The sequence below is a fragment of the Cricetulus griseus genome, assembly GCF_003668045.3.
Source record: "Cricetulus griseus strain 17A/GY chromosome 1 unlocalized genomic scaffold, alternate assembly CriGri-PICRH-1.0 chr1_1, whole genome shotgun sequence".
NCBI classification, from domain to species: domain Eukaryota; kingdom Metazoa; phylum Chordata; class Mammalia; order Rodentia; family Cricetidae; genus Cricetulus; species Cricetulus griseus.
The window spans coordinates 194,733,694-194,749,376 of NW_023276807.1; positions in this window are offsets into that span (position 1 = coordinate 194,733,694).

The window sequence follows — 15,683 nt, forward strand, 5'->3', positions numbered from 1 at the left end:
ACAACTGCCCCAGAAACTGGTGGAACTAGAGAAACCCCTACCATGGAGCATTTAATTAAGTTCTGTGAAGAGTCTGTAGTGAAGTCACAGCCCTCTTGGGTGTCATGTTAATGCAGAGGGACAATCCTGCTCTTCCATCCTGGATAGGAGTAGATTAAAAGGACTCACTGTCTGCCCCACTCCTGAGGCACTTCATCAAGCAGAGCCGCTGGTGCTGACTTCTGTTTCTCTCTCATGCTTACTGACCGTCCCTGAGAGTACGTGGTAAGGGTTATGGTGTTAGCTTCTACCTGCTTGAGTCCAGAAGAAGGCAGTTCCATCTGTATTCACTTCTGGGTGTTTTAAAATATGGATTTGTTTAGTGTATATCTGTAGCCTGTGTGAATTTATGTGGACCATATTCATGAAGGAGCCCTTGAGGCCATAGAGGGCATTGGATTTCCTGAAACTGGCATTACAGACAGGTATGAGCAGCTATGTGAGAGCTGGGAACCAAATCCAGCTTCTCTATAAGAGCAGTAAGTGCTCTTAAGCACTGAGGCAACTCTCCAGTCCAAACACTGCTTTGTCCTGATTTCCAAATTAGGACACATTTATCCCAACATGGATATACCTCAAGCTGAGGAACTTTTAGCAGTTAATGGCTGCTGAGGGAATGGAAGTCATGTGTCTTTGGTGGTGTAGCCATGGATAAGTATAACCCCACACCCATATTCATGCAGACAGCCTAATACAACTCAGTGATCATGGAGGGGTTGTAAAAGTAGGGGAGTGACTAGCTGAGAAGAAGGTGTCTGGAGAGATTGGGAGGGAGGGGAATGAGAGAGCAATGGATGTGTATGAAAATGTATTTTATATATGTATAAAATTGCCAATGAATGAAAGCAATTTAAAGTAGGGCATAAGTTTGAGAAAATAATATTTGAGCCTTTTTGGAGTGTGGACAATAACCTAGAAAGATCAGTAGATTAAATATCAATGATAGCAGTGTTGACAGAAGTCAAGTGACCTAATGACCTCTCAGAATGTCCTTTTAGCTCTTTAATTCACATAGGTGCCATGAACCCTCACACAAAACCCCTAGCTCTCTTGGCTGTGAAGATCTTACTTGAAGGCAGATAATCTCTCCGGATTACTGTTAGTCATAATTCATTGGTTCCTTCACCCTTAACCTCTCATCAATGGGCCTAAGCCCATGAGTCTAACCAGATACCCAGCAGTTCTCAACAGGTATGTTATCAATGGAAGAGTCACACTCCAAATACACCCCCTGTACAGTCTCTCTGTAGTAGGACTTTGGGGAAACCTCGTTAGGGGCAGTTTCAACTGCATGCTGGCTTCCTGCAAACCAGCTGACCTGTATTTACAGTCTCCACATTTGTTTTGGAAGAAATCCAAATGTCCACTTAACTGGGCTGAAGGCCAGCATAATCTTCCTATATTGTTTGTAACCACGAGATTAATGGTGGGCCTTGCTCCCAGCCTCGTAGTGACATCATTCACCTTGGGGTGTCTCTTCAGTGCAGATTACAGTAATGGATTGGTCTTCACTGGGGCTGTCGGCTCTGCTTCAGGAGTCTCAGCCTTCTGCAGCAAAACATCCTAGGAGATAGGTTGCATCACTTTGCAGATGGACCATGATGAGCCTGACATGAGGAACAAGCCAGGCTTTGGGGATAATGTCTAATTTTTCTCTCTTTCTCTTTCTCTCTCTCTCTCTCTCTCTCTCTCTCTCTCTCTCTCTCTCTCTCTCTCTCTCTCACACACACACACACACACACACAGACACAGACACACACACACCACACACACACACACACACACACACACACACAACACACACACACACACACGAGGTCATAGCCTTACGGACTTTAAGTTACTGTGAGAGTTAAACAAGAATCCCAGCATGTGTCTGTGTCCCAACAATTAACACACACATTTATGTCACCCGTGGAAAGTTGATGACTCGGCTCGTTTGATGTTAAAATATGACACAGGCAATAACTCAGCAACAATAAAAAACAATCCCATTAACAACTGGACCAAGAAAGATCTAAAAGACCTTTCTCCAAGAAAGATAGACAAAGGGCCAGTGAGGACATGCAGAGACTGTCACTATTACTAATCACTGAAGAAACACACATTAAAAGCACAGTGAGGGCTAGAGAGGTGTAAAGTGCTTGCTGCAAAAGCCTGAGGACCTGAGTTCAGAACCCCAGCACCCACATAAAAAGCTGGGTGTGGTAGCACAGGCCTGTCATCCTGGTGATGGGGGGGGTGCATCTTAGAGGCTTGATGACCTGCCAGTCCAGCCAATTGGGGAGCCCCAGGTTCAGTGAAAGACCCCACCTGAGAACTAAAGTGAAGAAAAACTAAGGTGAAGAAGGATGGAGGAAGAGATCTGACATTGACACCTGACCTCCATATGCACACACATGGGACTGCACTTGGCTGAAGCACCTACTGTCAGATCCTGTCCCCAAGTACAGTATTAAGGAAGGGACTTGATTCAGAAATGTAGGGACACACAAGGACAAACAAACATACAGACAGAGGCAGAGGCACAGCAGCGGAAGTGTCTAGAGTGGTGGCAGGAAGGCGTGTGGGGATCATCTCTGAGACCCTTTGCCCCGAAGCTACTGAAGGTCCTGGCAAAAGCTGAGGGGGCCCTGAACTTGGCCTTCCGTCAACCTGTGTCCCTCATTCCTAGCCTGGGGCCAGGCAATAATGAGCGATGTTGCAAAGGGGTGTCTCAGTCATGTGTCTCTTTCCAGCCACAGCAGTGACCAGCTGTGCAGCCTGGGGCATGCAACTTCCTCTCAATGCATCTTGGAGACTTCCACATTGGGCACAGATGCTTCTCGTGGGATGGAAAGCTGTGGAGAGGAGCTAGGGAGGAGCAAGCTAGCCAAGGGCCCAGCTCCTTGCCCGATGCCATTGTATACCTGGAGGCACCTGCATGTCTGCCTAATCTCTTCCATCCCATCCATGGCTCCACCCCTCTGTGACCCCCTCCCCTCCTCCGAGCCTCAAAGCAGAGTGTGTGTGAGTGTGTGTGTGTGGGGGGGGGGGGTGGATGGTTTGATATTAACTGGCCTGGATGAAATGCTTTCTCCTGGCAATTGCCTGCTGTAAAATTGCATCTATATTTAAATATGCTGAGATAATTCTTAAGTTTTATTAGTACTTAAATATTTTGGCATGTTTATTTCTCCTGAAACAATTATGGAGGTTTCATTGTTTTACTTGAAAAAAAAGAGGCTAAATCTTCTCTTACAATAAACCCCTGACAGGCTGGGTATGGTGCTATCAAGCTCCAGTGTACCCCATCATCAGCTAGTCATCTCAGAATGTAGAATCATAGCACCCAATAGGAGGGAGCTGGTCTTTCCACTGTAATCCAGTCACCCTCTGCAGTCCTCCAGGCCTCTCTCATGTACTCCTCCTCCTCTTTATAATCATTTCCCCAGTAATCATAATAGCACTCTCCCAGTTGCCCCACACTCTGTACTGTCCCCAGGGTTTGGTCCCACCCTGTCAACAGCCCCTGGACTCCTCCTCCTTGACAGGTCTGAGCAAGTCAGCAGTTTCCTGTGAGGCACCTAGGGGTGGCGGGTGGGGAGAACCAGGACACACTGAGGCTTTGTTTGGAAGTATTAGTATTTTTGTTAATGTTAATAACAACTGAGAGTGGAAAGAGGGGGCAGGACTACCTTTCCTCATTTTAAAGATGGAGACAGCAAGGTTCAGAAAGGTTGGCTGACCTGCCCAAAGTCACACAGCAAAGGAAATAGCCTCAATGGCCAAGCAGAAGGTCCACACTCTACCCCCACTGTCCCCATGCTGACAGTCAAGCTGCTTGATGCCACATAGAGAAGTGCTTTATATATGTGTATATATATATATATATATATATATATATATATATATATATTATATATATATATCTTGGGGGGAAGACCTGCTCTCCATTGCCCCATGGCTGACCCCGAAGCTCAGACCCATGTGATCTCCAGAATAGAAGGCTGGAGGAGTGGGGGCATCAGATCCGCCTAGCCCAGGGGACTTTACAGGTGGTGAGATGAGGCCAGACCAGAGCTAATGTCACATTAGCAGCCATATTTCTCAACCCAGATTAAGGTCTAGCCTGTGTGTCATCAGTGCAGACTAGAAATCAGTTCCTGTAACTCACTTCTCCAGGAAGCTAGTCTGGGCTTCTGTGTCCTCCGTGTAACTGCAGGACAACTGTCCCTCCTCACCCACTAAGATCTGGCATCCAGGGGACCCTGGGTTCTGCGCGCAGCATGAATGCCTCTCAGCTTCTCAGGACACAGAGTCAAGCAGGTTCACTGTTGTAGTGAGCTTCCCTGTTATGTAGATCAGCCAGCCCCCCAGCTGTCCCAGGTGAACACTAATAGCAGTTTTGTTAAGGCTGGAAGGCAGGCTGTATGACAGAACAGTGTGCCAGCTAAGATGTACCTTCTGAGACCCATGTCTTGGGCTAGGACACCCAGCAGCATAGCTTTGGACAAGCCCCGCTCCCTCTGAGCTTTACTACTCTTACCTGTGAGATGGGTCTTGTCAGTTATGACATCTGACCCATTAGGCAGGCTTGGGATTAAGATATCTCACAGCAGCTCTAATGGGTCAGAACTGACGGCAGCCACAGACTCCATGGTGACTATCATGACACCAACAATATACAATATACAGCCACTCCCAGGGTGATCATCAGGGGCCAGAAACTGCTCACACAGCCTCACAGTGGAAGCTCAGTAACCAGCAGCCGTCCTTTTATTTGTAGATTTCAAGAGCCCTGCTTTCCTCAGGGTTGTGACATTTTCAACATTTCAATCCTTTGCAGCATATGGTGAAAATTTCATTACTGCAGATCTGGGTGCAGGGAAAATGCCAACCACTGTGTGGGGAGATGCGATTCAATCCTTCAGATATGGGCTGAGCAGGTCTCTCTGTGCAAGGCTCCCCGCCCGGGGGGGGGGCAAAGGGCTCAACAGCCTCTATTCTTGGGGAGTTGGGGAGACCCCAGATCCACAGAGCAGCACCTGCACAACTCAGGGCAAAAACCACCATGACAGGAGGCTGAGCAGGGCAGTGGAGCAGAGCCCAGGCTGGGCTTCAAATACTAAGCTCATTTTGCAAGCCAGGTAGCCACACCCCCTGCACACTAACTATGGATTGATTGAAAATACTGATGTTTATCTGAAGGAGCAGCTTCCAGTCTCCTCTTCTGAAGACCCCAAACAGCCAAGGAAGGAGGAGGGAGGAGGGAGCAGGGAGCAGGAAGCAGGGAGGCTCTCCCACTTGTACCTGGGTGGTCTGAAAAGACTCCTTGAGGAGAGTTGCCTTGAGGCGAAAGGGTGGAGAGGATGGAAGGAGCCTTTCTTTAAGAATGGAATGGCAGAATCTAGACCAGACAGATTCTCAGTCCACAATATCCGCTGTAGCCTCCCTCCCCCCCAACAGATACCAACAGGCACCCACCCTACCTAGGATGTTGCCTGAGAACTGCTAGCTCACAGACTTCCAGGTGCAGTGATTCCTCACCTGGGGAAGTGAGTTTACATCAAAGCAAGGCACTGATGGCCACACATCCTGCTCTCCACCCCCTCCCCTGCCTCCTTGCCTGGGACTCAGAGAATCTGGCAACAAACCTGCTGTTAAATCACCAGCCTCCATCCTCAGAAGAGGCTCCCACTTCTGTCAATGGGCCCTGATTTCTCTCCTCAGAGCCCCTTCCATGCTGTTGTCTGCCTGCCTGTCTGTCCATGTCATTAATGACTTTTTGTTTTGTTTTTCCCCTCTTTTTTAATTTATTCTTTAATTACTACTCATATTTATATATCCATCCCATCCATTCCCTTGCCCTCTCATCCTCCCATGTTCCTCACCAACCCCCCCCAACCCATCCCCCAACTCCTCCCCAGGGATAGTGAGGCCCTCTACAGGGGACCTTCAAAGTCTATTATATCATTTTGGGGAGGGCCTATCCCTCCTTGCTATATCTGGGCTGCAATAGTATCCCTCCATAGGGAATGGGCTCCCAAAATCCATTTGTGTTCTAGGGATAAAGGATAAAGACTGGCTCCACTGTTAGAGGTCCCATAGCCTGTCTTGGCTTCCTAGCTGGCACCCACATTCAGAGGGCTTGGTCTGGCCCAACGCTGTTTCCCCAACTTTATGACTAGGATCTCCATGCTATCAGTAGGTCAGGTCCACTGTTTCTGCGGGTTTTTGCAGCACCGTCTTGGCTCCTTTGCTCATCCCTCCTCCCTCTCCACAACTGGATTCCAGTAGTATAGTTCAGTGCTTAGCTATGAATGCCTGTTTCTGCTTCCAACAGCTACTGGATGAAGGCTCTAGGAATGGTAACCAAGGTCATTAATGACTCTTTGAATAAACTCCTTAACCCCAATGTTCTGTCTCTGTGTCCCCTGGAGCCTCACATCAGAGACCTTTCAAGTTCTAGGAGAGAAAAGATGCACACATGGTGAAATGGATGTGCAGACTTCAGGGAGACTCCTGAGAAGGAAACCCAGCCCTCAGAAGTTGTAGACACAGCTGTCACCTTGTGCAACTGGGGCAGGTGACGGGGTGGCTTCTGAGTACAATACCGTTCACAGTAGGTCTGAGCAAGATACAGCAGAGGCTTCCAGGCCTTGGAGCAAAGGAGATGAGGTTGGTGAGGAAGGAGAGGGAAACCAGGGAGCCAAGTGGGGGAGGAAGGATGGAGTGTGCTCACCAATGGGGACCCGCAAGCTTGCCAAAGTCCTTCTCAGTCCCACTACTGGGTGAAAGGTTTCTACCGTTTTCCTCTGTGGGCCATCCAAGGGGAATGGCAGGGGGTTGGGGGGCAATGAAGTGATGGGCTCCTGTAGTCAGGGCTGCATTGATAGGGTGGAGGTCAGCTTGGTCCTGGTCCACAATAATGGACCTTATGTGGGTGAGGAGTCTTGTGCTGTTGAAGCTGAGAAGCTGGCTCTAGAAGTGGGGCTGCCCCCCTCCCATCAGACCTCAAGACATATTTATGCCAAATGTCCTCCAAAGCTTTCTGTCCTGGGACAAGCTGCCATCCCCCAACTCTGTAACAAAGAAAGAAAAACAACTCATCCCTAGACAGAAGGTGCTGCTTTGCTCCAAGATCTCCCTAGAACTCCAGTGAGACAGTTCTAGCAGAATTTCCCCAGTTGGTTTCTGCAACATGATGATGTTATTTTTTTTAGAGATTTATTTTTATGTGCATTCGTGTTTTCCCTGCATGTGTGTCTGTTTGAGGGTGTCAGGTACCCTGGAACTGGAGTTACAGACAGTTGTGAGCAGCCATGTGGGTGCTGGGAATTGAATCTGGGTCCTCTGGAAGAACAGCTAGTGCTCTTGACTACTGAGCCATCTCTCCAGCCCCAATGATGCTATCTTTATCTGCTGTCATTTATTCTTTTACCCACCCCCACAATGCTCTGCTTGGGACTATATATCAGGAACTCTGGCTGGTTGCCTCAACTAAGACTTCCACAGGTCTGCTGTGTATTTGTGAGCCCCTGATTTGATGGTGTTTACTTCTGCTTGCTCTCTCAATTAGACTGCTCCAGTCATCTCTGGATATTTTGAATGGCAGTTTCGATGATGTCTTTTTATCTATCCACTGCTACTTTCTATCTGCTGCTTGCTATTTGGTCTTCCATTTTTGTTTGCTATATGCTTGATAAACTCACTCACTCAAAACCAAAAGCACAGCTAAAGTCAATCACCTTCAGGAACATGCAGAGCATCTGGCCAGGAGGGTTGAGGCCAGTTACAGCTCTCTGGCTCCAACTCTTAAAAATTGGAGGGGATGAGAGGTTCAAATCAAGCTCTCTGTAAGAAAGACCCACTGTAGAAAGAAGCATTTGTGGGCCTCCCTTGCCAATGGAAATCCAACCTCCACTGTTCCTCCACTTTAGACAAAGCTGGGAAGAGAGTCTGAACAGTCTGAACATCTTCACAAGGAACCTGCCAGTCTCCATCCTACCAGGATGTCCATTAGCACAAAGTCAGGCATGGAGATAAGTAGACTCTATAGGCTCAAGAACTTGGTTTGGGAGAAGGCTGCACCCACACCCGGTACATGAAATGAAACAAGGACATGACCCCTCCTAGGTAAGGCTGAGGAGAAACTTTTATTATAGATATGAGAGAGAGAACAGCCAGCAACATCTGGAAGAGTCCAGACTGAACATGGCCAGCAGAATAGACTTGGTTGAAGTGGGCAGGCAAAGGAGGCCAAGAGGACCAAGGGAGAACATGGGAACCAAGAGGGCCCCAAATGGCTGGATTATATAGGAAAGAAGGGGGAAGGGAAGCCCAGCTCTTAGGAGGGAGAGGATGAGAAGTTTGGGATGAGCTACAGGTACTGGGGGGAGACTTGTCCCAGGTTTCTTTGGGATCTGACACCCTCCAGGTGCCACACTTAATTCCAAGCACAACAGTAAGGAGCATGGCCTCACACTTGGCCTGTACTGAGGTACGTGGGGTCACTATGCCCTAGCTATGTGGCCCCTGGCTATCCATTTCATAGATGGCAATACCTAGGCTGTCCCAGAACAAAGACAGCACAAAGGCAAAGGGCAGAGCCCAATTATTTGCTAAGCCAGGTCCCTCGATTCTGAATGGCTCTACTCTAGGTGTCTAGAGCAAGAGGCTCACTCAGAATGCCCTTCACAGGCTTCATCACCCTCAGGAATACCAATGTAGACATCAGCTCTTTTCTGTTTTCTGGGGAGTTGGGGGCCAGCACAGAGCTTTCACTGGGGTCCAGTACATTTTGTAGTTTTCATCCTTTGAAGTATCTTAAGAAAACTATTCATTGAGGCATTATTTCATGGCATATTCTGCTGCTGGGGCTGCAGGACTGTGTGCCTCTCATGGGAGGCAGACTGCCACCAGCAGCCTTGCTGACTGCCCATCTGACTGGTACACACTGAACCACATACAGGTGGGTCTCCATACAGAACTAAAAAAACCTGGCCACTCATTCACTCAAATGCTTATTAACTCAAACAGCTTATATTAAGCTGTTGTAATAAGTTGCTTCTTAGTGGCTGGTGGCTGGATAAACACAATGACTGAGAAGGGCTCTGACTTATGTTCTTATAGTCACAGCAAGCCTGAGCTTCTTGTGCAGGAGAACTGTGTGTGGGCTTCAGAAAGACAAGAGCAGCCTCAGCAACTTGGGGGCTATATGGCAGGACCTGCTAGGAATGCCCAGTTCCTTGTCTTTACTCAGTTATTTGTGAACCAACCGCTTTAGCCAAGCTACTTCCATCCCTCCTTCTTTTGGATTCAGTATGCATCCTGTCTTACACAGGATGCTGGGATTGCAAATGAAATCCAGGAGGAAACTAGATTGTTATTTCATTATGTGACTGTCTCTAAACAAGTGCAAGGCATGATGGGAATTCAGAAGAGGCCACTCCCCTGCTCCCACTGACCACCTTGGAGGGCTTCTCAGCCTGTGATGCTCAGTTCCTTCTGCCCAGCTGAGCACTTGTACACTATAGACTATGGGGAGGGGCTGTTGTAGTGGCCTATATGTTTTGCCTAGGCCAAAGCAGATTCTGAGAACCCCCTCTCATTGCCTGGGATATCTGGACCTCTCTGGTCTGGTTAGATGGTCTCAGCTCCCTTGGGCCCTCCCTGCTAAGTCCAAAGACTGGCACTGCTCAAACTCAAAAGTGGGGAGCTCCAGGCTCAGCCTCCCACATTACTGTTGTTCTGTGGCAATAAGAGCCTAGAATTGAGGAAACCATCTACCTGCCCCTGAATGCTAGGCATAGGGGACTCTATAGAGCCCATCCTGCCCCTCTCAGGGTGTTCACATCTTGCAAGAACAATTTTCAACTGGGTTTGAGGAGGAAAAACTAACTTTACAGTGAAATCCAAGGCCGATGTTGAGATGTATAATAGTGCTATTTTCCCTGCACCCTTCCCTATGGCATCTTGTTGCTGCGTCTAAACCCATTTATCAAATAAAAGACAGGCATAGAATAGCTTTACTGATAAAAGCAATATGATTGTTGTAACAAAGTATTTGACTCTATTAAATAAAACTTTATTGTTACAAGCCAAGTATCAATACAAAATACTGACAAAGACTGATTTTCTGTTCTTCATTCTCTCTGTTGTTTAAATGGAACAAGAGAAGTGAAGTTACCGTGGGCTTATGCTTATAAACAATGTCTGCTTGTCAAGGTAAGTATTCAGGATAAATTGCTGTGTGACTCGGAACACATCTCTACCTCTCAGGGTCAGTCTGCTCTATCAAACAGGGCTAGCATCACTGCACTATGGAGTATGGTAAATGAAACAAGAAAAGCAAAGGCGGGTTTTCCTTGCTATCTTTGATCTCCCCTGTCAGCCTGTTTTAATTTGCAGCCCCTTCGGAACCACTCAGCATTGGGAGCCCTGATAAAAGTAGAACACAGCACTGAGATGAGGGGTCACTTCGTGCTATCTTGAACTCACAGGGACACCCAGTTCCAAAGGCCTGAGAAATGGTCTCCCCTACAGAGGGCCCAAAGGGAGGCTAAGGAAGTTTCTACACTTCAGTAGCAAGCTTTCTCCACCTCCTACATCCAAGGCTTGTGCAATTTTTGAAGGACCCAGAGTTTCTTCCTGGGTTGGGGATGAAAGGAACAATAAGGAGATTTACCTTCAAAAGCCCACCCTGGCTCCCATGGCCGCCTCCCTCCACTGCGGCGCTCCGGTGAATTATGCATGAGGCTCTGGTGGGAGCTGTGTGCCTTTTCAAATATTTCTCTAATTGATGAGTGGGGCTTTGATGAATGTCTCTAGAACCGGGAGCATCTGATCAGAGGAATCCTGTCTTGTTCCTCCTTGACAGATGTTTATTTGACTTAAAGGGGGTGCGAGGTCCAAGGAGCTGCCTCTCTTTATTGTAAACAGAAAACCCAGGGTTTTGTTCTTATATCCTAACAAGGATCGTTCTCAGAGGCACGAGGTCTGATAGCCGCCATCAGTCAGATGAACAGGCCTGGGGTAGAAAGCTCAAGTGTGCAGCCCTCACCTAGGCTGAGTCCTCAATTTATCCAGAGTTCTCTTCTGCCTGCTGAGTACTTCCTGGACTTCATTAATGAAGAGAGACTGAACCCTCTAGAATCAGGATGCACAGGTGTCAGAATGAACACTAGGAGCAGAGGTTGAGGGACTATGCCTCTCCCTCTATTGGGCTGACTGTGATCTGGTCCCAAGGCCGCAAGGGATGCACTAAGATGCTGGGATGGGTAGAGAGATGGGCACTGCCTCCAAGGCCTTGAATGGCCCTGTGTGTGGCCCTCTGATCCTCAGTATTATGGTTGAATACTTCCCTAGTTTCTCCACCTTAACAAGGACAGGGCTCCACATCCCAGCCCAACAGCAGAAGCCTACTTCCTCTCACTCATACTCAGATCTCCCCTCTTGCCACTTCCCTCACACCCAGGACCCCAGAGTTCCAGACCCCTTGGTGGCCTATCTGTTACCTTTACAAGGGATGATCTTTCCATGAAGCTTTGTTGGTACTCCACATTGCAACACAGCATTGCCATAATTGTCTGGTCTAATGTTTAATGTGCTATGTTGAACTCATCAGAGTCAGACATTGACAATGCACAACCTTAGGTCTAACACAAGAGGTTGATTGGGCTCTTGTTCCCATCTGTCACTTCAGGACACAAGACCAACATGTGCACACACACACACACACACACACACACACACACACACACACACACTCGTATGCACACAATTATTTTTTCTTTTTTTTTTCTTTTTTGAGTTGCTGGAGTATAGCTCATGTGCTTTTATCAAACATTCTTCTTGGAAAGGAGTCTCCATTCTTTGGCTTCCTGATTCTCAGCTGAGGAACCTCTGCTAGTCGAATGAGCAATGAGCAAATTACCAATAGAGAGTCAGGTGAAGATATTAGGGTATATTTATTAGGGAGATGCCTTACTTACGGAGCAACCTAGCCAGCTGACAGGGAATGAAGTAAGTAGAGCAAGCCAAGAGAAGAAGAAGGGGCTACTTCCCTCATGTCACCCTGACCACGACCAGTGTTTAATATTCACTGTCCACTAGTCACAAACCTAGAGTCACCTAGGAAGAGTAAAACTCAGCTGAAGAATGGCCTGTGGGCATGTCTGTGGGGATTTCTTGATTTGTAATTCATACAGAAGGCACAGCCACTGTGGGCAGTATCGTCCTTAGGAAAATGGGTCTGTGATATATAAGAAAGCTAGTTGAGCCAGGAAGTGGTGGCACACACCTTTAATCCTATCACTTGGGAGGCAGAGGCAGGTGGATCTCTATGAGTTTGAAGCCAGCCTGGTCTACAAGAGCTAGTTCCAGGACAGCCAGGGCTACACAGAGAAACCATGTTCTGAAAAACAAAACAAAACAGAAAGAAAGAAACAGAAAAAGAGCCAGCTGAGCAAATAAGAGAGAGCAAAACAGTAAGCAGCATTCCTCAATGGTTTCTGATTCAAGCTCCTGCCTTGAGTACCTACCTTGGCTCCCTTCAATAATGGACTTCATTAATAAGCTCTGATGTAAAGAAAACCCTCTCCTCTCTATATTGCTTTTAGTCATGGTGTTCCTCACAGCAACAGAAGACAAGCTAGAACATGCCCCCATTCTTTTTGCTTTGAGACCTACCATGCACAGCAAACATCTCTAAGCAGCCCAAGTTGCCTGGAGGAAAGGAGTCTTTATTCCTCAGGGTGACCAAAACTGCTAGGTAGTTTAGTCTTCATTGTCCACTGGACTGACTATAGACTTACCCAGGGGATTGGTGAAGTATAGCTGTTGTTTTGTTTGTCAAGTTGCTTCCCTAGAGGGTTAACTGAGATGGGAAAACCCATGATTCATGTGGGATGCTCCAGCCCACAACTAGGTGTGTGGATTATCGGCCTTATCCCTTCTCTTTGCTTCCTGTCCACTGTGAGGTGAGCAGTTTTGCTCAACTATGCCCTCCCAGAATGACATATTGAATCCTCTGGAACAATTAACAAACAAATTAATTACTTGATTGATGAATTAATTTGTTCTTTGGAGTTGTTTCAGGTAAAATAACCAATAGGGATTCAATGGTTAAGCACACCAGGGTCTTTGAGGAGGCTTGCTGTCCAGACCATCTCCCAAGATGGCTTTACTAGGGTCCAGTGTTTCCATCCTATTGTTGTGAGGTAAGCCCACCAGAGAACACTCATGGTGTTCTCTTAAAGCAGAGAAGAAAGTCTTTGTCACTAGCCAGAGGCTGTACAAGGAACTTGCCCAAATCATGCAGTCCTGATCCCCACAGTTCTTTGTTTTTTTATGTATAAAAACCACACTCTGGTTGACACATTTCAGTAGGAAGAAGATGAACTACAGAAGTGAAAGACCAAGGTTAGTACAATTGGGAGACTTTTCCTGGATCCTGCAAATTGGGACAGGTCTTTGATGGACTAGATCTCTGTTCCCATTTTTGGCATGTCTCAGAGCCTACATGCTGGAGTTTAAAGTCAGAATGGTACCTCTAACATGGCGTCAGTTGTGCTAAGGTCTGGGGGGGGGGTCTGTTACACTGGGCAGAGGAGAGTGAAAAGAGAAGCCACAGTTAATAGTCCTCCAGACCCCAATGTCACAGAGCCTGTAGACATTAAAGGACACTAAGGAAGCTCTACAAATGGTTCTGTACAGATACATTCGATAACTTGAATGAAACATAGCACTTATCTTAGAAATGTATTAAAAAATCCTCTTAGGAAAATAATAGACATTCTGAATAGTTCTAAATTCATTAAATAAATAGCTTCTAGTTTAAAAGGAAATCTCACAGAAAGGAAAACTCCAGGTCAAGATGGTCTCATGGACACATTCTGCCAAATATTTAAGGAAAAAGAGACACCAATTCTGTATAATTGCTTGTAGAGATAGAAGAGGGAAAAGTTCACAGCACATCTCTTAAGGCTACTATTACTCTGAACTTAAAACCATGTAATGAGCATACAACTCATGGACACATATAGAACACAAAGAAAGTTACTAAATTGAATAAGAAGAACAATGCATTGCAATGCATACAAGACAAGGATGCAAGCTGGGCTAGTCGGAACAATTTGGGGATGAATGAATCTGGAGGGCTTGCAGTACCTGGTTGTAAAGCTTGTGCTTGCAGGATCCAAGAGTGCAGGGTGTTGAATGAGTGACATGAAGAGCAGTGGAGCACAACAGACTCACAGATGCAGAAAGGGCAGCATGACTGACAAACTCACTGGAAAAGGGATTATGTTTTCACCAAACACCATTTGAGATGATGGAAGATCTATAACCCAACCAAGGCAAGCATGGAAAACAAAACAACATCTCACACCTTACATGAAACCAATGTAAAATGTTAACATTGATGGGATAAACATGAAGAAATCTTCAAGAGGCTTCATGAGGCAAACAATTCTTAGACATGTCACCTGTGGTATGGTTCTCAAAAGGAACAGCATCCATAGATTGAACTCTATCAGAATAAAAACTGTTTCCCCTTAAGAAACAGTGTTGAGAGAAAGAAAGGACAACTTACAGCCTGAAAGAGAAGTTTATTAACCACACACCCAGCAAAGTGTTTGTGTCTGGTATGAGCAAGAAGAAAAAATTGTTCAAATTCAACAGGAAAAATACAAAGAATCTAAAAAACAGGTGACATCTGAATAGATACTTCCCTGAAGATACACAGACTATAAAGAAGTTCATGAAATCAAAATAGAATAAGACTACCTAAAGATACCATGAGACTGTATTAGAACAATGTTCTAGTTTCATTTCTATTGCCATGATAAAATACACAAAAGCAACCTAGAGGAAAAAGGGTTTATTTTAACTCACGATTCAAGGTTACAGTTCATCATAGTGGGGAAGTCACTTAAAACAGCTGCTTCCACCACATCTGTGTTCAAGAGCACACTCACTCTCAGCTTGCCTTCTCCTCCTTTATCCAGTCCAGGACCCAAGCCCAGGAAATGGGGCTGGTCACATTGAGGCTGGGCCTTTGCACATCAATTAACATGTAACCAAGACAACACCCCCTCCACACACACACACATACCCACAGCCCAACCTGATCCAGACAGTTCTTCACTAGCACTCCCTCACCAAGTGACTCTAGGTTGTGTTTAGTTGACAACTAAAATTAACCATCACAGATACCAACCAATAAATAAATATTTCTTACAATTAAAAAATCTAGTGATTCACGGAGCAGCTGGAACTTCGTGTGTTGTAGTTATATAGATTAGACACACCCCGCATGTTCCTTCAGGGGTGAGTGAGACATTTGGATGTGAGGTCCTGTTGGCAGTAACATGACTGTGGAGGACTAGGTCAGTAATCCTCACCTGCTGTCTTAGTTGGGGTTTCTATTGCTGTGAAGAGACACCATGACCATGGCAACTCCTATAAAGAAAACATTTAATTGAGGTGGCTTACAGTTCAGAAGTTCAGTCCATTGTCATCATGGTGGGACATGATAGCATGCAGCCAGACATGATGCTGGAGAGATAACTGACAGTTCTACATTTTGCAGGCAACAGGAAGTGATCTGTCTCGCTGGACGGCTTGAGCATATACAAACCCTCAAAGTCCACTTCCACCAT